We start from the raw sequence: 25,498 nt of genomic DNA on the forward strand, positions 1-25,498 counted from the left end.
TAGAGAGTCGGTTCCTTGGGCCTGTCCTCCCACTGGTGCACAGCAGTCCTCCCAGTGTCCCTGGTGGCCTGTGCCTCTGTCCCCTGAACCTGTGTGCCCACTGCCACTGACCCCAGGTCCCTGATTGTCTTTGGGGCGAGGTGTGCCCTGGCGTCCCTGTAGAGGTGGACAAACTGCTGATTGACATCTCCTGGGGACAGAGGTATGGGTACTCTGGTTGGGTGCTGTAGTGGTGTTTCCTGATGGGGGAGGCTCTGTGGTGGTCTGTGACTGGGCATGGGTAACCGGCTGTCCAGTGGTCCCTGATGGACCAGGTAGGTCATCCAGATCCTGAAGACCAGAGTTGCTGTCATCACTCTGGGCCTCTCCTTTGGGGGACTGGATAGTGCTGGCACCTCCTTTCCGCTGACATTGGCTGGTGTACCTTTGGGGATGTAAATGATGTGTCATGGTTTCTGGGTCTGACATATTGTACATCCTTGGTTTCACCTCTATGGTTGGATTTGCCCTGCCAGTTAGTGTATGGTGGGATAGTTAATTCTCTATGATGTGCATGCTTCAATGATGAGTGTCTATGCAGGGCTGTGAGGGGTGTCCATGCATTGGTACAGCATGCAGGGCGTATCATTGGAAGTAGTAGGTTCTGATGGTGGTTTGTGTGGAATGTAGTGAAGTGATTGGGGTGAGGGTGAGGGTATGTGATGGCATGCAGGTAGGGGGGTGATAGTAGTTGAGAGATGACTTACCAGAGTCCATTCCTCCTCCAACTCTGGCCAGGCCCTCAGGATGCAGTATTGCCAAGACTTGCTCCTCCCATGCTGTGAGTTGTGGGGGAGGAAGTGGGGGTCCACCACCAGTCCTCTGGATAACGAGCTGGTGTCTTGCTGCTATGGAACATACCTTCCCCTGTAGGTCGTCCCCCCTCTTCCTGATGTCATCCCTTGTTCTGGGGTTCTGTCCCACGGCGTTGACCCTGTCCATGATTCTACACCATAGCACCATCTTCCTAGCTATAGATATCTGCTGCACCTGTGCTCCAAATAGCTGTGGCTCTACCCTGACAATTTCCTCCACCATGACCCTTAACTCCTCCTCTGTGAAACAGGGGTGTCTTTGTTGTACCGTAGGTGTTGTGTACGGTGTGTTGGTGAGGGTGTGTTGGGTAATATGTTGGGGTGTGTCAAATGGAGTGTGTGAGTGGTGTATCGGTGTGAATAGTGTTTGGCTCTAGTTGTGCTAGTGGTCTTGGTATCTCTCTGCTGGCAATGGTTTGTAATCATATAGGGTTGTGGGTAATGTAGGTGTCTGTTTTATAGTGGTGTGGGTGTGTGGGTGTCAGGTGTGTGATGTTTGAATTGTCCAATGTCGTGTTTTTTTGTGTGTGAGTGTCTATTGTGAGCATGCTGGTATGTACCACCAATGGTTTACCGTTGTTGAATGTCCGCCGTGGTGATTCGTTGGTCATATTGTGGTGGGCATTGTTCTGTTGGCATAACGGTGTCGGTTTTGATACCGCCACTTTTGCACTGACCTTTGCACATCAATCCCCTCTCACTTTGCAAATTGTAAATACAGTGTTAGACAGAGACAGAAGTGCAGACTAAGGGGCACATTTAACATACTTTCATGCAAAGCAAAACAGCAAGACAACTTGCTGTTCTTCATGATAGGGAGTCTGAAGGAATGTACAATATTTACTATTAAATAGTGCATTCCTTGATCTCTGCCTGAGATGGCCCAAAAATGTGCTGCCTTGCGCCAACGCAGTCACCCATACGCTGTTGTGCAAGGGTGCCTGCATTCAAGGAGGTTTGTTTTTGTGCAGGAAGGGACACTTCCTGCACAAAAACAATCCTCAGGGGCAATTTCGTCTTTCTAAGTGTGCTGCAGACTGCAGCACACTTAGAAAGAGCAAACAAAGAGAAGAAATAGAGATATTTCTGTTCGTTGCACCTCTGGTGGGAAAACGACCAATTCTGATGCAGAATGAATGGATGAAGGCATGGGAACACCCATGCTCCACCCATGTAACATTCCCACCATTCAGTGTAATGCAAGGTAGTGACGTGCTACCTTGCAATACACAGGATTTACCATGTCATGCAGAGCCATGGAGAGTGGCCTTGCGGGCTTGGTAAATCTGGTGTAACGCAAGGCAGCGCAAGGAGCTGAGGTTCCATGGAGCCAGCAAATTAATAAAGATGTGATGATAGCCATTTTAGGAATCTGGGAATGTGTCCCCTTCCTATAACAAAGTGTAAAGTGTCCCCATGACCTAGCTTTTTGCCATATTTGGTGTAATTCTGCTTAGCTGATTTTGCTGTTTTACCATCTAGAATTTCGATACAACATAACTTGGGAAACCAACGTTTTGCCCCCCACTCACCTCTTTTACTTGGTCCCACACGTCAGATCACCACAAATCTTTCCAGAAAGGTGCTGAGCTTGATTAACATATTTTTAGATAGGTTCATGAAGGGACTTGAGTATGATGGAGAGTTCTTCAAGTTTAAGTATTATTGACCTTACTACAATGCATCGATTAGTTGAAGTTCATCCCAATTCACATTTTCTTACATCTTTCATTACCATGTTAGATGCTTATAGAGTCCAGTTTATGCTATTTAGATTTTGCTGTTCAAAACATTATGCAACACATTTCTTAAGTTTTAAGCAAAGCATTTCTGCTTTTGGTATGCAATTTTAATACATTGAAAATATATTTTGATTACAACAAAACATTAAGGGAAGTACTGTGTAGATTGAATGGGAGGAAAGGGCACAATTACACAACACCCACTGCCCCCACCCACACCGCAACACGCTCCCACCCCCTCCCACCACCCCAAGCCATACATACCATACCAAAATGTACTTACCAGACACATGCAAACATATATAACAACCAGTACACACACCTGAGTACACCAATACCCCACAGTGAAACGTTGCACAATGGGACAATATTGCACCAACAGGTATAAAACTGATTTCTTAGAAACAATATTATGTGTCCAAACAAGGCCATAGGCCAGTTCAAATTAAATTCCTGGAAGGGCAAATAGGCCACACTTGACTCCTATGATTGAAAAATCCTCAACTGAGAAAGGGGCATCAGTGGGGCAACCAGGCACCTCGGGATCAGGGTCAGGGAGTGGTGGGGGAGGGGACTCAGGTTTGGAAGGGGGGGTCTTGGACGTAGGTTCTGGAGGTGGAGAGGGTTTGGGCTTGCTCGTGGAAGGAGGATGGGTGGGTCTGAACCGGGGGGTGGCAGATGGACCAGGGGCAACACGGGTCTTCTTCCTCCCTGGGGAAAGGGCACGGGAATGGGAAGGGCGGACTGGGTAGGACTTTGAAGAGGAAGGAGTAGACTTGGTGAGGCCAAGGGAACGTTTAGGGATAAGACATGGCATGGTGAATGGCTTCCAGGAATGCATTATATTGCTGCATCTGGATGTCAGCCCCTGGATGGCATTCACAATGGTTGTCTGCCCTACAGAGATGGTTCTCAAGAGGTCAATAGCCTCCTCAGTGAGGGCAGCAGGGCTGACTGGGGCAGGAGAAGAGGTGCCTGGGGCAAAGGAGACGCCCACTCTCCTGGGTGAGCGGGCACAGGCAACTTGGTGGGGAGCTACTGGGAGGGCTGTGATGGTATGGAGGGTGACAGAAGATGGCAAAGAATGGGTGGGCCCAGTAGGGTCCACCAACACCAGGGAGCTGCCATCAGAGGAGGTGTCGGAGTCACTACTTTCAGTGGTAGTCACCTCCCCCGTGGTACTCCCCTCACCCTCCAATCCACTGGTCACCTTGGCGTTGCTGTATTCTGCCTTCTGGGTCCCATAGGCTGCAGCATCCCCACTCACCGGTGTCTCAGCTCCTTTGCCAGATGATGCTAAAGCACACAAGGACACAAGAGCGCAGGGGGGGACAAAAGAAGAATGCATACACTCCCACCCATCTCAGGCACCAACCCTCAGAAGACACAATAATTGATATGAATGTGCCCCTAACTAGTAGGCATGACCCCAATGTACACTACATTGCCATCCTGGCCCTCTAATCTGCTACACTTTGCAATGGGAAACAATGAGATATGATGCCATGACAACAAATCTGCAAATCCATAAAGGCCACATCAAACCAATAACCCAAACAGGGGACCCCTCACAGGCCTACATTCCCAGTCATATACACCTAAGGACACTATCCCACGGACGTAAAATGGGGCAGGACTGCAGGGACAATATGTCTATTGGCCTGACACCACAATGAATACACTCCATAGCAACTAACTTCCCTTATCATAGTGGCATCACAACAGTGCCTTCACTCAACCATCCAAATCCGGATAGGCCACCGCCAGAATGTGAGCCGTTATGGGATAGGGTCCGGGTACACCCCTCCTTCGTTGGGAGGTCGCCCCCAGCTGGGCCTCTCCAGCCTTCCAGGCCAAGCGCCTCAGGTCCTCCCACCGCTTAGTGCAGTGGGTGCTCCGCCAGTTGTAGACCCCCAGGGTCCGCATTTGCTTGTTGATGGCTTGCCATAATCCTTTCTTCTCATGGGCGCTGACCTGCATGGGACACACAGAGTAAAGAAACAGATGTCAGTGTGGGTGCCCCACACACAAATGCCATGCCAGTCCAACCTGACACAGCCCTTGGAGTCATATAGATAGACAATAGCCAAGCCCAAACTGCCAGGCACACAACGGGCAAGTATTCACACAGCCAACAAAAACGCCTACAAGCATCTGCCACATTCACACACATTCAAGGAGGACAAATAGTAGCCCACCTGTTCCTCTGGTCGCCCATACAGCTTTGCATGCAGGAGTAGGACCCCATCCACCAGCTTCTCCAGCTCCTCCGTGATGAAGGGAAAAAAGAGAAAGGGTCCAGCCGGATGACTTCCTGTAAAAAATGCTGAATTTTAGAAAGGCTGTGGGAACTTAAAACCGGAGGGCCTGGACCCCAGACCTCCCAATTGCTACAGTACTGGGTTAGTGAGTGGTAAGATCCCACATCAGAGTAATCTATTGATAAAAAGCACTGTAAACACTATAAGTAGTATTGGTAAACATTCAACAGTCATTTATTTTTTGGAGGAGAAAAATTGAAGTAGCTTCAAGCGAACCGTCTCTCAAATTGCACAATTGCCAAAAGTTCCACTGAAATACAGCCCAATTGGCTCGTGATATATTTAAGAGGATGTTAGGTTCCAAAGTTCAACAAGGTTACAGTCTAATTGGTGAATTCCTAGCTTGAGAGGAGATCAGGTTCCCGTATTCAACAAAGTAGCAGCCAACATGTGTTTTGCCCCATGTAGCAAGTATGCAAGGGCTTTCTCAAGGCAATTTCAATACACATGGAATATCTTCTGACATCAATTGTCACAATTGTGGATATAGATCGGTGAGAGCAGAGACGAACAAGCAAAACAGTGTAACCCCGGCGCGTCCTGCGGTAAATCGCTCCAACTCCTACGTGATGAAGGCTGGGGCCCGTTCCCCTGTAGCATGTGCTATCTCAAGGACCAGAGTCAGGACACAGCAGCACACCAGTGGAGTTCTTCCCTACTCGATGTGCAGGAGTCAAGTGTCAAGGGCATGGCAAAATGGTGGTATATACCGTGGCGGTGTGCACCGCCGACGGTGATCATGATTGGTCCTGCTTCCTCATTGACAACAATGTTATTCAATGATCAGGTACATGGCGGTGAATACGACCTTCCGCCATGATGACTAATGCCAGCGGAATGAGGTCACTTGCTACACTATACTACCTGTAGGGCAGGGGGCTGCCATTTTGCATCCACCATGCCTTCATAGTTTGGTTGGAGTCCTAGTCCATGGCTCCATTCCATCTCCCGTTTGTTGAGTACTGTTATGATTACTGGTCTTCCTAACGTAATCATGTTGGGAATTGTGCCTACACTGAGATGCAATAAAACATACACACCTCGCCACACATTGCCCTGACAGGATTAACACGTTCTTTGCATCTGTGTGAGGGACAATTGTGTTGCAGTTACAACATGAATAATGGAACCTTGTTATAGAAGTGTATGTCCCAACTCAGTGTGTCTCTCTTCCTCCCCCATATGTACAGAGCCACGTGGTCCCCATCTGTTTACAGACCCCTGGTAGATTTGGCCAGCATGGAGGAACCTCAGATCATCATCACTTACCGCCTGAATCGAGCCACAATCCTAGAACTCACAAATGGAGCCTGTTCTGATGCCAGCGAATAGGAATCTCCATGCCATACCTACAACTGTGCAGGTACTATCTGTGCTACTTTTTTAGCCACAGGCTCATTCCAAGTGACAGTCAGTATGGCTGCCGGTGTTTCTCAGCTAATACACAGCCACATCCTTTCCCAATTTTTCAATGCATTTGTGCAACACCTGCAAAGTTATGTCCAGTTCCCCCAAAGGGCTGATCTCACTGCCATCAAATCAGGATTCTATGCTTTTGCAAATATCCCCCATGTGATAGGTGCCATTGATGGTACCCACTTAGCCCGCATACCAGCCAGAGTAAATGAACAGGTGTTCAGAAATCGTAAAAACTTTCACTCTGTGTATGTTCAATTGTTGTGTTCTGCTGATCAGTAAATTTCTCATGTCAATGTAAGGTTCCCAGGATCAGTCCATGATTCCTATGTCATGAGAAACAGCAGTATGCCACACCTGATGGGACAACTACAGGGGGACAGAGCTTGGCTCTTAGGTGAGTGTGTATGACATTGTACTAGTGATGCACCTGACAGGCAGGTTGCATACAAGTAGTAAGTGTGTATATTAACCCTCTTTCACCCACTTTTCCAGGGGATTCTGGCTACCCAAATATGCAATGGCCCCTGACACATGTGAGACATCCTAAGACAGATGCTGATCTCCATTAGAATTAAGCACATGGTTGCACTAGGAGGGTGATAGAGTGGACTATTGGACTCCTGAAGTCAAGATTGTGTTGCCTGCATCTCTCTGGAGGATCCCTGTGCTATGGCCCTGACAAGGTGTGTCAGACAGTGATGGCATGCTGCATGCTACACAACTAGGCTGTGAGGAAAACTATCCCACTTCTGGAAGAGGAGGATGCTGTCCAACCAGCCCTGCCACCTCAGAGGATGGATGAGAGAGATGATCAAGAAGAGGGGTGAAGACATCAACTCCAGAACCCAGCTAATCCAGCTATACTTCCAGTGACTCAGAGGTACATTTTCTATTCTGCAAATGGGTTTCCTGCATTGTCTCTAGGAGTCTTTTGTACTAAGTGATGTGGTTTCCCTTACCCATGATGTTGCTACTTTGTGAATGAAGAAACAGATGTGTGACACAGCAATAGAATGTACAGTGCGACAAACTTCAAACACAACAGTCTGTTAGACCCCCTCCTGCCAGTAAAGTGGCATTATGATGGAAACTGGCTAGTACACACACACACTGACATTTGCTTGCTGAAATTAAATGAGGACAGATTTGTTTGTGTGTACAAGTGTATTTATTTGAAGATAAAACATACAAGAGTGATGGGACAGTGGAAGGGAATGGGCACATGGTGAGCAATATCTTCAGATACATTTCCACAGCTGTTGGTAGCACAGGGGCAAAGTCAATGGGACCTTTGGAAGATGGTGAAATGGCAGAGGCATGTCAACAAGGTAGCTCAGTGGCACACAAGAGAGACAGTTCAGGGCAGAGTCAATTCCTGGTGGTGGGGTTGGTCTTGGCTGGTGTTTGACTGGGATGATTCGGTCTGAGGCCATGTTTGGGATGGGGTACCTGGGCTGCATGGGAAGGGGTGCTGGTGTCCTGTGAGTCCTCTGGCAGTGCCACCACTCCAATAGCTTCTGCAGATGTTGATGACAGGGCAGTGTCCTGGCAAGTGTAAGGGGCCTGCAGGTGAGTATAGGACTCAGGCTGGATGTTGGTCTGGTGCTGAAGCACCCCTGCAATGGAGGCCATGGTGGCACTGAGCTGTTTCCATTGCTCCATGGTCTCCTAGTGGTGTGTTACCTACAGCCTCTGACTGTGCTCCAAAGTGTCCAGGATCTTGCCCCTGTCCTGGGAATGATGGTATGTTCCTAGAACCTCAGCAACGACTTCCTGGGCAGCAGCATCCCTCCTTTGGCCACCCCCCTGGGACACTGATACTCTTCCACTGGCCCTAGCCCCCTGTGCCTATGTCCCCTGCACAGGTCTGGGTGGAGACGGGGGCCTCTGTACATGTGGGCAGCCAGTTTGTGGCCTGGAGACACTAGTGTTGGGTCGTTGGACTGGAGCTGATGTTGGTGGCTGAGTGGTAGGGGGTCAGTAGTGTCCTGAGTGGGGCTTCTGAAAGGTGACTGTCCAGGACTGTGGGATGGGCCAGGGATTTCCTCTGTGTCAGACATCCCTCTGCACTCTCCGGAGTGGGGCCTTCATCTTCAAGTGGAGGACTGGCACTCCTTTATGTCTCTGTCCGGGGGGTATGGGTGGTGGTACCTGTGTGTGTGATAATAGAAATGTGGGTGCCCTGCAATTTCTTGTCTCTTGCAGCACTGCTCAGCAGTGATTGATGGTTACATTCCCATGTAGTAGCATGCATGATCCCTTCTTTTTCTTTTTGAAGCATTTAGTGAGGGGGTGGTGGTGCTTTCTGGGTGTTGTAGTTCTCCTGACATTACGTGCATGGGTTGGTGACTGTGCACAGGGGGCTGGGTAGTGATATGTATGAGGGGTTGTGGGCATGCTGGAAACATGTATAGGAGTGTCTGGGTGTTGTGGTCTGGGTAGGCAATGGGAGCATGGTGGTAGTGAGAGGGATGGGACAATACATGCATTACAGATGTGGTGACTGTGAGGGTATTGTTTTTAACTTACCCGAGTCCAGTCCTCCAGGGAGTCCAGTGAGGCACTCCGGGTGCAGGATAGGCAAGACCTTCTCCTCCCATTTGGTGTATTTGAGGGAGGAGGTGGGAGACCACCGCCATTCTTCTGTACCGCAATGTTGTGTTGTGCTGTCATGGAATGCACCTTCCCGCAGGTCGTTCCATCTCCTCCTGATGTCATCCCTTGTGCATGGATGGGTTCCCACTGCGTTGATCTTGTTGACGATCCTCTGCCATAGCTCCATCTTCCTGCCAAGGGCGTCTGCTGCACCTGTGCCCTCAATAGCTGTGGCTCGACCCTCAATATCTCATCCACCATGGTCCTTAGCTCCCTGCCTGTGAATCGAGGTTGCTTACGGGGTGCCATGGTGTGTGTTGTGGGTGGTGTGTTGCAGGTGAGTTGATGACAGTGCTGTTGTGTGTTTGGGAGTGTGGTTTGTGATGGTGGGTGTGCAGCGTTTGTGTTTTAGTGGTGATTTTGTTTGTGTGACTTGTGTGATGGTTTATTCAATGTATGCATGTTGGGGTGTCAATATGTGTCATGATATTGGCATTGAAGATGATTGTGGGGTGTGTGTGTGTGTATTATAGTGGTGTGGATGTGTGTCAGGTGTGTGCTTTTCAAATCGGCCAATGTGTGCATTTGTTGTTGGCGGTTCCCAATGCTGACTGCGGTGGTTGGTACTGCCAATGGTCGTTCTATTCACTGTCCCCAGAGCTGATTTGTGCATCATTATTTGATGGGTGGGGGTTTGTATGCATGGTGGTGGTTGGGTGAGGAGTCCTGCTTTTTCGCCGTCGTTGGCCCTAGCGGTGGGTGGAGGTTGATAATTTTTTGTTGATTTTCATTTTTGGCATCTTTATAATGTGGTACGCCATCCACCGTCACTGGCAGTCTTTTGTTGGCGGTCAGCACTGGGGTCAGTGGTGTTTGCCGCCAATTTCATAATGAGGGCCTAAATGTATTTAAAGATCCTCCCCCCTCGTATGTCCAGATAGTGGCTGGGTTTGTAGAGATACAATTTTAAATTAGAATAGCTACCTGATCTCATAAATGTAGCTTTCGACTGTTTGATCTGAGTTCCCTTAGCTCACTCCCAAGACAGTGTAAAGGAGGAAACTTGCACCAACTCTAATGTTAAAACTGGCATTACGAGATGTATTGGGAGGATTGGGTCACTAGCAAAACAAATGATACCATTCAGAGTGCTGCCACACACTTTGGAGAAGGTGACACCATTTAGCTTTCCATTACAAAGAAATCAAGAAATACGGGAAAGTTCAAAACAAAATTTGGGGAAGATTTATGAAAAGTGGCACTGCACCGAGTGCAAAGCCACTTTCCCTGCGCCCCTTGGCACCCTCTACCCCCACCATGTGTTCGCAGTATTTAAAATATGGCACAACATGGCGCAGGGTAGGGGGCAATAGTGTCATCTTTCATGACGCTGTTGATGTACTCAGCAGGAGGAGCGCCAAAATATTGGTGCTACTTCTGCAGAGAACATAGGGCCGCATTATAAAGAATGGAGGGCCCCTTTTAACGCAGGCATAATGTAGCGCCAAGGGTTACAGAGTGTCGCAATGCATGCATTGCGTCACCCTGTAAAGAAGGAGCGGGGATTTTGGCCTTGTTGGACCACATTAACGTCAAAACCAATGAGGTTAATGTGGTGCAAGGTGGAACTAGAGCACAAGAAATATGCCCCTTTGTATCTTGGAAGACAACCTAAGAATCGGTGACAAGTTTGTTCTTTCCCCACTGTGAGAGAACAGGTCTGGTTGCACAGGCCCCCAACTTTTTGCCCCCATTATCCACTTTTTACTGGTGTTTTCCTGACTCTGATGGTGCCCTGGGTTCTGCTTACCAGTCCCAGGGCCTTTGCTCTGTGTAAAACCAGTATGCAAATTAGGCTAATTATAATTGACTTAGTCAACGTACCTAAAAGGTTCCTAGTATATGGTAGGGCATGTAGGTTTAGGGACCCCAGCATAGGTGCACTGCTGAGGTGCCCAGTGCCATTTTTAAAGGCATGCCGGCCTTGCTGACTGCTTTTAAATTAAAATTATAAGCAAATACGACTTTGGAATTAAAAGTCATTCCAAAGTCTTAAACTACCTTGTTTTTACATATAAGTCACCCCTAAGGTGTGCCCTATGTGCCCCTAGAGCTAGGTGCCATTTAACTATAAGCAGGGACCTTATAAAAATAGTTTTATAAGCCCTGGTGAGGAAAAAACTGCCAGATTAATTGTTCCCTCATTGTAGTGAATAGCCTTCATAGGCTAGAATGGGGAGACTTTATTTTAATTTTAAAAGTCCCCTTAAGTGACAGATACTAAGAGTTTCTTATCAAATTAATTGTTATAACAAATCCCATGACTTCCAGTTGTTGGATTTAATATAACTTGCTCAGGTAAAGAGTTTTAAACTTTACCTGAAAAGTTGCCAACTTCAGCCCTGCATTGTTTTTGCTGCTGTGCTCTGATTGGCCAGCCTCTGGCAGCCTGGCCAGGCTGCCTTGATGAGGTGTTAAGTGGCCTGGCTTCACACAAAAAGATGTGCCTGTGGGAGGGGATCTCCCCTGGTGAGGCAGGAAGGGGGAGGGCTGCCAAACTTGTCTTCAAAGGCAGAGAAGGACATTTGGAGCAACCCAGCAACACCACCACATCCTGCAGCCCCCTTGATTAGATTAGGAAAGGGCAGAGGAGGGGTGTGTTTGTATTTTTAGCCACACCAGTGGGTGGGCTCAGCCAGATGTAACCTCCAAAAATCACTTTCAGCCATGATGGATTTTTGAGGAATGTTGCCTCCTGGGATTGATTTTTGCCACACTTCCCAGGAAGTGGTCATCACAGGGGGAAATACCCTGCCCCTGATTGGAGAATGAGGACCCCCCTGTTTTTCACCCAGGAGCAAGGATAAAACTGGCAGACCTGCACCCACAACTCAGTTCCCTACCAGATCCCTACCGGGACCCCTGCTGGACCCCTGGCCTGCACCTGGACCCTGCACTTTGAAGGACTGCACCAGCTGCACACTTGGGCTGCACCACAAGAAGGACTTTGCCTGGCTTCAGCTGGTTCAAGGAGGGACTCCTTGTTTGTTACAGGTAAAACATTGCTAACCAGAGTCCCCTGCACCAACTCCTGAAGAAATCAACCAGCTGACCACTGCCCAGTGGCCAAAAAGGAGTTTGTGCCAGGTGCATTCTGGGAGTTGTTGTCCACACCCCCAAGGATCATCTGAGAGCTTCTGGACCCTTGGGGTGAGCTGTGGACCCCAAAACAACCTTAAAGGAACTGCTGGGAGAAGATCCAGAAGTTTGGAGAACTTTTGTAAAAAAGCTCCATAGAGGGATCGACCCGCTGCTGCAACTCTAGCCGGCTTGCGTCAACCGTGACCCGGCCTGATTTGCAGGTTCGTCCCGGTGAAGAAAATCTCCAAAAAAGAAACTAAGTCCGAACGTACAAAGTTGACTGGGACCTCCCAGCCAGCGTATCCGAGGAGGGCTCAAAGGACGTCGGATCAAGATCCAGGTTTACCCTGGTCGAAGGATTTTCACCTCAAAAAAACGACTAAGTCAGAAGGTAAAAATCTCCACCGAGGGCTCCAAAGATACGTATCCGGAGAAGAGTTCCAGGAGGTCGGATTTGACTGGCAGGTTTGTCCCGAAGAAGAAAATCTTCAGAAAAACAACAAAGTGCGAAGGTAAACTTTTGACTGAGGCCTCCCCCGGCTTGTAGCCGAGCCGGGCTCCATCGCGGTCAACCTTAAACTTTGACTTTGCCCCGGTCGAGGTGCAACCAGATGACCCGATTGCCGTTTTCTGTTCCTAGACGCTAAAAAAACAATAATTCTTAAAAAATTCATATCTCCGGTTCCCCTTATCCGATTATATTCATTTTTGTGTCATTTTAAGATAAAAATATAATCTATTTTTATAAATTGGTTTTGGAATTTTAAACTCTTTCCTGTGTTTTATTTAATTACTGTTTTGTGATATTTGAATGCTGTACACTCTGAGGGTCATTCTGACCCTGGCGGCCGGTGGCCGCCAGGGCCACCGACCACGGGAGCACCGCCGACAGGCTGGCGGTGCTCCAATGAGCATTCTGACCGCGGCAGTTCAGCCGCGGTCAGAAGCGGAAAGTCAGCGGTCTCCCGCTGACTTTCCGCTGCTCATTGGAATCCTCCATGGCTGCGGAGCGCGCACCGCAGCCATGAGGATTCTGACCCCCCCTACCGCCATCCAGTTCATGGCGGGAAAGCCGCCATGAACAGGATGGCGGTAGGGGGGGTCGCGGGGCCCCTGGGGGCCCCTGCCGTGCCCATGCCAATGGCATGGGCACGGCAGGGGCCCCCGTAAGAGGGCCCCAAAATGTATTTCACTGTCTGCCTTGCAGACAGTGAAATACGCGACGGGTGCAGTAGCACCCGTCGCACCTTCCCACTCCGCCGGCTCGATTACGAGCCAGCATCCTCGTGGGAAGGTCGTTTTCCCCTGGGCTGGCGGGCGGTTTAACTGGAACCGCCCGCCAGCCCAGGGGAAAACTCGTAATACCCGCTGCGGTCTTTTGACCGCGGCGCGGTAATTTGGAGGGCGGGATCCTGGCGGGCGGCCTCCGCCGCCCGCCAGGGTCATAATGAGGCCCTCTGTCTCCTAAGTTAAGCCTTGTCGCTCGTTGCCAAGCTACCAAGGGTTGAGCTGGGTTTAATTTACTGAGACCTAACTGGATCTAATTGGAGGTTGGTGGCCTATTGCTAAGTGTAGGTACTTACCTGCCCTTACCAATAACCCATTTTCCAACACCCACCTACTGTGGAACAAGTTAATTGAACTAGCCCACGAAAGTTGTTTGGGTAGCTTTGCCAAAATTGGACTTCAATCTCATTAATGGTGGCCAAGTAGAGATTCCTTGGTACAATTGAAAGTTTGACAGGGTCTAAGTTTTGCCAATACAGAAAAATCTAATGTTCTTCATAAACTGCTATTGAGTCCATAATATGTCCAATATAGACTATGGGTCAAGGTTGCCTTAAACATGGTTGAACCAGTTGATGCACCTAATGTAGTAGGAACGTACATTCTCATTTATAATAATTATCATCCAAGATCGGTAATTTTAAACATTATACACCAAAGAAACACAGAGGCGCTTACTGAATTATAGCAAAATGACTTCAATGATGCAGCGGTGCCAGAGAGCCCGACAATGGCTAGTGAGGCACAGTTGGTTTCGTAAGTCGTGAATTGTTTCCGTCGTAAGTGCAAAATTTAAATACCTTAAAATGTCACTCTGTTGTCCCTGAGCTCAGGGGCTGATCAAGATAATTAATTAAGGAATGTCTCTGAACGCCAGTGTTAGTAGAAAGGAGATCTTATAGAAAATGATTTGAGTGTATCTCACCACACCACATTGTGTAACAGGTATGTCTCCTTTTGTCTCACTGAGGAATACACGCCCTGGCAACAGGCTTTCAGTCGCTTAGTTATTTGGAAAATAACATGTTGATAGGGAAAGGATTCGCTAATATTGTTAAAAACACATGCTTTCTCATCCCATGCAGAACAGAATAGTGTTTTGTGATGTTGAATGTGAAAATGGTCAATGATGGAGCATGCATCGACTCTGTCATTTGTCCAGCCCACATGACCACAAGAAAGTCAACCTCTTGATCACTAGTCCTCATAACATGTTTCAAGCCTTTTATGCTAATGTAAAAAAACTAAAGTATGATTAGAGTTCCCTTTTAGCTTAGGGACCATGCCAAAAACCTTACACTGTATTACTTTGCTAATCATTCCAAGTGAGACCAAAATCTTATGTAGTATTGTTTCTCTTATTATTCCTAGGTAGGGAGATGTTTTGAAATTATCTTATATATTATCCTTCAAGTAATTTGTCTTTGTTGGTACAATACATTTCTTTTTCTCCCCTCCTTATCTGTGTGGCATTCCATATGTCTTCATGAAGAGACAGTTGGCTGGCGTGCCAAACTGAGGAGATGTGTGATGTGATATTTGTTGCTTTGATGATAAATAAATCTGGTCAACTATTCCAGTGTAATTTATTATTAATCTTTAATTTATAACATGTTAATTTGAAACTGTTTCAGATTTTTTTCTAAGCCATATCATATACAATCCAGTATTATATACAGTACACTGAAGATGCAAACATGTATTCCAGATATCCATTTGTCTCAGCATGTGTGGTCTTAGCAAGGTAAGTGGTTAATGGTGACAAATTATGTAAGAAGCAGGTGGCAAATATGGAAAATATCAGTCAACTCAGATGGGACTAAGGGCCTCATTACGACTTTGGGAGTCAGACTGTCGGACTACCATGGTGGCGTTCTTTTGAACGGTGCAAGGTCAACATTCTTCTGACAACCAGGTTTCCAGTTCTCCATGGGGCTGGCGGGTGGAGGCAGGGGGCTGTATGCTGGAGATACTGCCAGCCATGATACCCTCCCTGCTGCCTGGATGAGCTGATTGTGCCCATGCACCATGTCATGCATGGGACACAGTGTGCCAACTGACCCCAAAGTTTTGGTGGGCCCACATAGGCCCCTGCCTCAATGTCCCTGGGGCCATTCCCCCTGGGGCCCTCTGTTTTGGACCCTTACCTTTCTGACTGCCAAACTTTCCAAGGAGGTGAACCACCATGGAAAGCTTGGTGGTCAAACAAGTCACAAAACCATGGCTTTCCCAATGCTGGCATATGCAACATTGGGTACAGCGGTCATGACCGCTGCAGTCACCGGCGCACTGACAATGGTGGTTCCGGTGGTCCATTGACTGTCTTCTGGTGGTCTGGTGGTCTGACCACCAAACCCATAATCTGGCGGTCCGGCTGCCAAGGCTGCAGCGGTTGAACTTCCACCATGGGGTCCATGGACCACAAAACTCGTAATGAGGCCCTCAGATCTTTTTACTTTGCCATGACCTTCCTATATAAGTTTTGCAGGCCAGGAAGAGCTGCAGGATATCCCAATGTGGGGAAAGTGTCACAGAGAGTGACCTGCCATTTTGGTCCCTTTCGAGAGACCCCCCCCCTTGTTTTGTATCCACCGACGTGATTGTAGATTATAATAATGGTCGACAATGACAAAAACATTTTACTCAGAACATGGATTCAGGAAAAAGAATCAGGCCACCACCTTTCTGAACAACACAAATGTTGTTATTACGCCCATGTTTCACTAATTTGCTGTTAAAAAGGACAACCGTCGGCCATTCCTAAATTCCATTTATGGTTTAGAGTGATCAAACAAGGAATGAAAGTGGTTTGCAATTGAAGAGGTATAGCCCTTTTGTGGGCTTTTTTAAGAAAATCATTTTAATGTAATTTTAAAAGAATGTGCCATATTTACTAACATGTGGCACATTCCTCCTCTCTCTCTCTCTCTCTCTCTCTCTCTCTCTCTCTCTCTCTCTCTCCGCACTGGTACACTGTGTGCAGCCTAGCAGAAATGACCAATATTCCCTGAAACAAAATGTCCACACATAAACATTTGTGCCCTATGTAGTTTTATCTGTAACACTCTATGGGCCTGATTCAGACCTTGGCGGACGGCGGAGGCTGTCCGCCAAGGTCCCGCCGACAAATGACCGCACCGCGGTCAAAAGACCGTGGCGGCCATTCAAACATTTCCGCTGGGCCGGCGGGCGCTCTCCAAAAGAGCGCCCGCCGGCCCAGCGGAAATGCCCCTGCAACATGGACGCCGGCTCAGAATTGAGCCGGCGTAGTTGCAGGGGTGCGACGGGTGCAGTTGCACCCGTCGCGTATTTCAGTGTCTGCAAAGCAGACACTGAAATACTATGTGTGGGCCCTCTTACGGGGGCCCCTGCAGTGCCCATGCCATTGGCCCCGCGGCACCCCCTACCGCCATCCTGTTCATGGCGGGTTTCCCGCCATGAACAGGATGGCGGTAGGGGGTGTCTGAATCCCCATGGCGGCGGAGCCGCCATGGAGGATTCAATGGGGCAGCGGTAAACCGGCGGGAGACCGCCGGTTTACCCTTTCTGAGCGCGGCTGAACCGCCGCGGTCAGAATGACCTTGGGAGCACCGCCAGCCTGTTGGCGGTGCTCCCGTGGTCGGTGACCCTGGCGGTCACCGGCCGCCAGGGTCAGAATGACCCCCTATGTCTGTACAAATGTGCTATCTGTAAATCACAGTGTGCTTCCACAACATGCTTTATTAATATATTTGTGAAAGTGTGCCTTAAATGTAAAACTAGCTACATACTACACCCTTACCATTTTTCTGCTGAATAGATGTGGCCAGTGCTTAATTGTAAAAAACAATTGCCACGGCTCGCATCAGGAGGCCAGTTACGCTTGCACTATTCAGTGCGTCAATCATAGTAAAAACACAACTACTAACCATCACACTGCTACAAATGTGATAATTCTGACAATTCCAGGCCCCCAAAGCTATAAGAATGGCTTTGGTAGCAAGCATTATTATTTTTTAATGTGTATTAAATTAATAAACAACTGTTGCTGTGTTCATCTCTAAATCGAACAAACAGCACCGCCATGTGGCAGACTGTCATAAATGCCCATACTGACAATTAACTGCTAATGCTGACCACAAGAAGCCACTGGCTCATTTTAAGCACTAAGGCACATATTTATACATTTGACACAAACCAGCACCAGCCCGCCCCCTCCTGTGCGTCAAAATGACGCAGGAGTATAAAGAAGGCGCACAGGCCTTAAAGTCATTTTCTGGACGGGAACACATACATTGCATGTCATTAACGCAAGGCAGTTTTCCGCATCCAGAGAATGACGTACATGGAGGAATTTTGACATTCCCGGGGTCGGGAATCATAGCATAAATAAGGTGTTAGGTTTGCGCCAAATTTGCGTCAACATTTTTGACGCAAATTCGACGCAAACAGAGTATAAATATGCCCCTGAGTGTGGTTCATTTATGATGCTTGTTCTTTGTGTGATGCTCATTTTTTTCTGAATCGCTATAACTTCAATGATGTAACATTGATGGCAACACCCTCAGTCTGCAAATTGTTCTAACTCCACTGCTTACTAGGGCCAAGGGAGATCTTACAGCACCAGGAGATTGCTATTTATCTGTGTCCGATTCCCTGAAGTGCAAGAGTCAGAACCCTTGCAACAGAATTCACTGATGCACCTGGGTGAGCACTGTGAATGCCTCATTGCATACACACTGAAAGGCCAAGCAGTGTGCATGCTCACTGCTGTACATGCAGAGTGGGCCATTCTTCCCCGCCTGCCTACAGCAGAGGTCAAAGAATAATTTATGCCCATTGTGTTGTGTGGCACTTGAAGATAACTTAGTATAGGTGGGTGAGCCAATAAATTATTATTATTATTATTATTAATATTAGATGTTTGTAGAGCGCATGGCTACCAGGAGGCCTCCCAGCGCTAATGTAGGACCATTGAACAGATAAGGCTGACTGGCTATAAAGGAAAAATAAAAGTCTTGAGCTTTTTACGAAACTGAAGTTCAGAGTTTTCTGATCGAAGATCCAGTGGTGAAGAATTCCATAGATGACCCGCCTTGAAGGCAAACGACCTGCCTCCCCATCTTACTTTCTTAAACGGAAGTGTATTGATCAAAGAAGCGGAGGAAGATCTGAGTGACCTCTGGGAGTTGTAAGGAGTTATAATATGCCTGAGAAAGGCCGGACCCCTATTGTGGAGTGCACAATGCACGTAGCAGGTGGCTTTAAAGTTAATGTGCTGTTCAATGGAGAGCCATTGAGGGGAACACAGAGCAGATTTAGCTGAGTGGTGTCTCTAGGTACCCGTTAGAAGGCAAGCAGCAGCATTCTGCACCACCTGTAGTCTCTTTAGCACATAGGAAGGAGAACTGAAGAACAAAACATTCCCATAGTCTAGGCGAGACAGAATCAGGTCCTGGACAATGAGCCTTTTAGCTACAAAGGGAAGAAATGTTAAACTCTTCCTACAGGTCCTCAAGTAAAAGCAAGTAGCCGCCAATTTCTTCAAGTGGCATTCCATTGTGAGGCGAGAGTCCAGCCAAAAACCTAGACTCTTGTGCTACCAGGTATTTACAGAGGCTTCATGTAGGGCTGTGCTTTTTCAGGTCAAGAACTGCTAAAAAATGGCTGGCAATTGCTTTATAGGAGGACCCAAAGAGGATTTCCAATTAACAGGAATGGCGGGTTCCACTTGAATCAGTAATAATTCTACAAATTTCATGCCTGTTTTGTTTGGAGGGGTGGATGCCCAAAGACATTGGATATGTTATAGTTTAACAGTACCTACCATTGGCATGTAGTATGTAAGCTTGAATTGGCTGACAGAACATAGCTACTGGAGGGCAACTCCATGTCATTTGATACAAAATTGCTCCATTCTTATGCAAGCATGGAAAGTGGGCCCTAAAAGCTGGATATATTTTGTTGAGTATATAGGGTGAAAGGTACACTCTATAAAGCGGACAGCATTGTATTTTTTGCTGCCTGGTGTTTTTGCGGGATATTTTGTGTAGTACCTGAGTAGCTTGTCCTTTATCTTATCAGTGTGTATGGGCTTTAAGTCTTTCTCCTGGTGAAGTTTAAGATTACCCAGGGGAGGAAAAAGGAGCATTTATTTATAGAACTTTGGGGCATGTTTATACTCCATTTGCGTCGAATTTGCATCATTTTTTAAGCAAATTTGGTGCAAAACAAACTCCATATTTATATTTTGATGTTAGACCAGCCTAACATCAAAATACTGGAGTTTGCACCATTTTTTAGATATGTGAACCTACCTTGCGTCAATGAGATACAAGGTAGGCGTTCCCATCTAAAAAATGGTGCCAACCACATGGCCCCATATTTATCCCCTGTGCTAAAATGACGCAGAGGTGGGAGGAAGGGCTAAATAATGGTGCAAAGCTTGCTTTGCACTATTATTTAATGCCTCTGTCAGACCAGGCGTTGGGGGACCTGTGGACCCTTTTCCATGGTTAAACACTATGGAATGGGTCCGCAGGTGCCCTCCTCAAACCCCAGGAACACCCCTACCCATACCAGAGGGACACCGATGAATGGCGGATCACATCCCAGGTAAGAAGGGTAAGAATAGGTAAGTATTTTATTTTTAATTAAAGTGCCATCTGGGGCCCAACTTGGGGCCCCCTGCATGCACAGGGTGTGATGACCATGCCCAGGGGACACTGGTCCCCTGTGCTTGCCATTGGGGTGGTGGGCAGGACTCCTGCCTTTTCTAAGACAGGAGTCATGAGGTATGGATGGTTTTGCGTCAGAAATTATGCTAGGCTGTCGAGAGGCATTTCTTTTCCCTCTAACCAGTCCAGCATCATTTTTTGTTGCAAAACACCTTCTCCCATGCCGCCACCCCAACCTGGCTAAGGTCATTTTTTTTTCCGCACCCACCTTTTGCGCAAGCTTGCACCATTCTATAAATATGGTGCTCGGCTGCCGCTCAGGAATGACGCAAGCCAGTGCTAAACTTTTTGATGCAAAACTGTGATAGTGCAGTTTTGCATCAAAAAGTATAAATATGCCCCATGTGATTAATCAACATCCCATTCCTGTCCTGAACAGGTTCTGTATAAAGATATGTGTGGATGGCTCCACTAAGGTTATGTGCCACAAGACTCTTAACTGTGCTAGAAGCCTCCTGTGTATGAGGAATGCTCTGCAGCAACTAAAAGGGAGATATCATTCCAGTCTCAAAAAGATGTCCTACTGTGGTGATGCCAGTTTAAGTTTTATGATCAGTCATAACTTTGTATTGAATAGGTGGCAGTACAAAGAAGAGAGGTAAGGGTGTATCAGGTGCAAACAGTGTAGTTGCTCAAGATTGATTTAGGATCAAACAATAGCAGTGTTGTGTCAAGCAAAGGAGCAGGAGTTGGTCCTTCTGCAGTGTCTTAGGCCATAGGACCCAGATTGCCATTTGGTCTGACATATTAGGGCTTTATGAGTCACCAACCTCAGTTAAATGAAAGCCAGCTAGTCAATGCAAGATCTATTGAGTTTGCACAACAAGGAAGTAGAGCTCAGAATCAGAGGCCTTGTGCCATCTCAGAGTGGCAAAGGTAATTGTTTGGTGGCCGCCATTTCAGATCAAACAGTGTAATATTGCATCCATCTTTTTACAATTTGACAAAAGCAACACATAGGGTACACATAGGATAGATTAGCATAGTAATATAATAACGGATTTTCACTACCGTTATTCTGCCCTCTGCCGACAATTGAAGGGAACACCTAAAGCAAACCTGGACGCAGAGGGGTTGTAACATTTGTCTAATATTATTGTCTATAACATCTGTTTCAGTGTGATAGACCCATATCTCTAAATATCTGAATGTGGTTGTGGTCTACCACAATGGAAGAAGAGTCCTTAGCAATCCCACTCCAGTGGATTCCGGGGCCACAACCAGAAGGGGCTAGTCTTGTCCCATTTTACTTTCAATCCTGAAGTATGGCCAAAGCTTACCACTTCTTTGGCTGTCTCCGCTATATGAGTTTTCTCATTTCAGAGATAAAGCAAAGGTCATCAGCATATAGAGAACTCAAGTATGTCACCCTGCCACAGAAAATCCCCCAGTTTCGGCTGATCTGATTGCTGAGGGCTCCATTGGCAGGGCAAATAGTAGCGGGTAGACAGTCTGGTGCCTTGTTCAGTGCCTCTGTTGATGGACTAGAACTCGGATATCAATGGGTCTGTTCAAACTCAGACAGTTGGATTAGTATATTGTAATTGAATCTATTTAAGGAAGGCTTGTAACAGACCAAATTGATCCATGACTGTTTATGAAAATTTCCACTTAAAAGAGTTGAAGACCTTCTCTATATCAAGTGCTACTTCTGTTAAGTTAGGCCACATCTTCAGACAGCCTCATTGATTAGAAACAATCTGTGGAATCTTTGAGGTGTGCTTCTTCCCAGTTTAAACCAGCCCTGGTCGGGTGGATTGTGCATGTCATGTGTGGCAACAATCTATAGGCCAGGATTTTCCCATATATTTTATAGTTTATATTAAGAATCGAGAGAGGATGGTATGAAGATAGTTGCTCTAGGATTTTTCCAGGCTTAAGTAAAGCCATTTGCCTCCTTTGTGATTAGTGGCAAACACCCTTATATGTATGCTTCATTATAGAGTTTGACCAACTGGAGAGACAATTGGTCTGAGAAAATCCTACAGAATTTGAGCACTAGGCTGTCTTCTCCCTGGAAAATCTCACAAACCAGCAGGGAAATAGTATCTTTATCCCAGTTCAGCTCTGTTCTTGTGGGAAATTGTAGGAAAGGGGAGAGCATGCAAGTAAGCAGCAATGGTAGCTTCTGGAGCAGTATCAGGGTTGGTGTATAATGCTGTGTAATATCAAAGGAAGGCAGCATTAATGGATGACTGTGACCTCTACAGTATCCCACCAGTGCCCTTGGTTTGAGTGATTATCATGCCTCTCTTATCTGGATTCGTCAGTCATGTGAGCAGACTCTTCATATTTTGCTTATTGATGTTCCATGTATGCAGCATATGTAATACAACACTGCAAGATTCCTGGACAGCTGGAAACACGCCGAAATCAACGCCCTTCTCAAGAAACCAAAGCCGGACCCCAAGGACCTGAAAAACTTCCAGCCCATCTCTCTGCTCCCGTTCTCGGTGAAGGTCATCGAGAAATTCGTCAACACTCAGCTCACTCGGTACCTCGAAGACAACAACATCCTCGACCGCTCCCAGTCAGGCTTCAGACGCAACCACAGCACCGAAACCTCCCTTCTCGCCGCCACAGACGACATCAGAAGCCACCTCGACAATGAAGAAACATCAGCCCTCATCCTCCTAGAACTATCAGCTGCCTTTGACACCAAAAGTCACCACACCCTAAAATCCCACCTCCACGCCGCAGGAATCCAGGACCAGGCCCTCGAATGGACTGCATCCTTCCTCGCCGGCAGAACCCAAAAAGTCCACCTCCCCCATACCAATCCAAAGCCTTCAACTTCATCTCCAGCGTACCCCAGGGCTTATCCCTCAGCCCGACGCTGTTCAACATCTACATGGCCCTCTCGCACAAGTGGCCCGTCAGTACAACCTCAACATCATCTCCTATGCCGACGACACCCAACTCATCCTCTCCCTCACCAAGGACCCGCACACCGCCAAAACCAACCTCCACGAGGGACTAAAATCCATCGCCGACTGGATGGAGACAGCCGGCTAAAACTGAACTCAGACAAAACAGAGGTCCTCATTCTTGGGCGCACCCCTTCGCCTGGGACAACTCATGGTGGCAGTCCACGCTGGGTCCCCCACCTACACCCACCGACAGCGCACAAAATCTCGGCTTCACTCTCGACTCCTCACTCTCCATGTCAAAGCAGGTCAGCGCCATCTCCTCCTCCTACTACAACATCCTCCACATGCTTCGCAGAATTTACAAATGGATCCCAACAGAAACAAGAAAAATATTAACCCAGGCCCTCGTTAGCAGCAGACTCGACTACAGCAACGCCCTCTACACCGGTATCTCATCCAAACTCCTCCAGCGCCTCCAACGCATCCAAAACGCATCCGCCTGACTCATCCTCAACATCCCTCGCCACTGCCACATCACCCCCCACCTAAGAGACCTTCACTGGCTCCCCGTGAACAAGAGGATCCCCTTCAAGTTCCTCACCCATGCACACAACGCACTCCACAACACCGGACCATCATACCTGAACAACAGACTCAGCTTCTACACCCCCACCTGGCATCTCCGCTCCGCCAACCTCGCCCTCGCCTCAATCCCCCACATCCGACGCAAATCTTCCGGTGGGAGATCATTCTCGTACCTCGCCGCCAAGACCTGGAACATCCTCCCGCCGGATCTACGACAGACCCAGGACCTTCTTTCCTTCAGAAAACTACTCAAGACTTGGCTCTTCGAGCAGTAGCAGCCCCCTCCCCGCACCTTGAAACCCTCACGGGTATGTAGCGCGCTTTACAAATTGATTGATTGATTGATTGATTTCTACCAAAATTGCAAGCACCTCCCTTGTGGGGATAGAGGGATCTGTGACTGATTGTTTTTTGAAGTCCCATATGCTAGTAAGTTGAGTTGATTTGGTATTTGTTTCTTCATCCCAACTGAGATCTGTATATTGTGACCCCATAAGATTACATTAAATCCTTCCCAGGTAATGAAGTGAGTGAGAGACTTATCCTCATTTTCTCTGAAATAAGTGTCTTTAAATTCACTTAGTGAGTCAAGAAACATCATATCTTCTAAGTAGGCCCGGGTGTAAAAATCCGCTCTACAGTTGGAATTTGCAGGATTCAGGCAATTTGCTCTAAATCAGGTAGCACAGAGTTCCGCAATTTGGCAATTCGACATGGAGTGGATTTTGTTCGCACAGGCAGGGTCGGGTTTTGATGCTCTCTTGTGAGTGCCACAATACTCCCGTACCCCCAGCAAACTTGCGCAAGACTTTATGTTCAATCGAGCTGTTTCCAGCCATGCGTGTGAGATTTCACATTTACTCGTGCTTCTTACCAATACAGTCCCACACGCGAACCTGAATGCACCTGGAGTAGATATTCTACTCAAGATACATCTAAATGTAGTAAAAAAGTGTTTTTTGTGTCAATTTACTTCTCCTATGGATCCTTCAAGTTGCCTTCTTTCTTGAGAAGACATTTTCTTTTTCAAACAGAAAGCAAATGCCCCAAGGACTCCAACTTCCTATACCTGTCCAGCAGGCTCCTCCCAATGTTTTGGCCATCTCCTGGTTACTTTTCACTTGCATTTCGAGGTTGGAGGATCACTCTCTTTGTCTCCTGGATATGCCTTTGGATTTAAGGTCTTTGTTTTTTTTAAATCACACAAGTAGATTCAAAAACTATTGTATAAGGGTGTTGTTTGTTGGCTTGGGCATGCACCAGTATTTCTTTGCCCTTTAATTCGATTTTTAAATTTTATAGTGTTATGTGGCCTAGAGTTTAAGTATGGGTCTAGTTATTATTTATTTTGCATTTAATTGATTTTTCACCTTTTGTAAAGGAAAATTGTTGTACAGCTCAGTCAGAACCTGTCCCTTTCTACATATTTGTAACATTTGCAATGTTTTTTTACTATGTGCCCTAGATTTACAAAGGACGATTTAACCAATAGACCTACTGCTAGTAGTTATCAGTGTATGAAATAAATAGGTTAGTGGTTTAAGTTTTTAAAACTTCATTTAGGGCAGGGACGGCATGGGATTAAATACAGAATTTGAGCTATTTTTTGCATTTCATTTTTTTGGCAAATATGGAATATGTTGTCTGGTAATATTTGATGGGTTAAAAGTATATCTGTATTATTGCTGTGAAATTTTTATAGCTCAGTAAATTTTTGTGTTTTGCATTTCTGAAATAATGTTCAGCCCATATTTTAGAAACGTTAGCGATGCCTTTGCACCATTTTTTAATGCAAAAGCAGCACTAACCCTGCACCATGTTTAGAAATTGTAGCTAGAGCAGTCTAGCTGCAAATATCTGGACTTTGCGACATTTTTTAGGAGTGCCACCTCACCTTACATCATTTAACGACAATGAAATGCAAGGTAGGTGTTCCTTCCTACAGAATGATGGTAGCCCGCTAGCGCC

This window comes from Pleurodeles waltl, chromosome 3_1 (assembly GCF_031143425.1).
Source record: "Pleurodeles waltl isolate 20211129_DDA chromosome 3_1, aPleWal1.hap1.20221129, whole genome shotgun sequence".
Taxonomy (NCBI): domain Eukaryota; kingdom Metazoa; phylum Chordata; class Amphibia; order Caudata; family Salamandridae; genus Pleurodeles; species Pleurodeles waltl.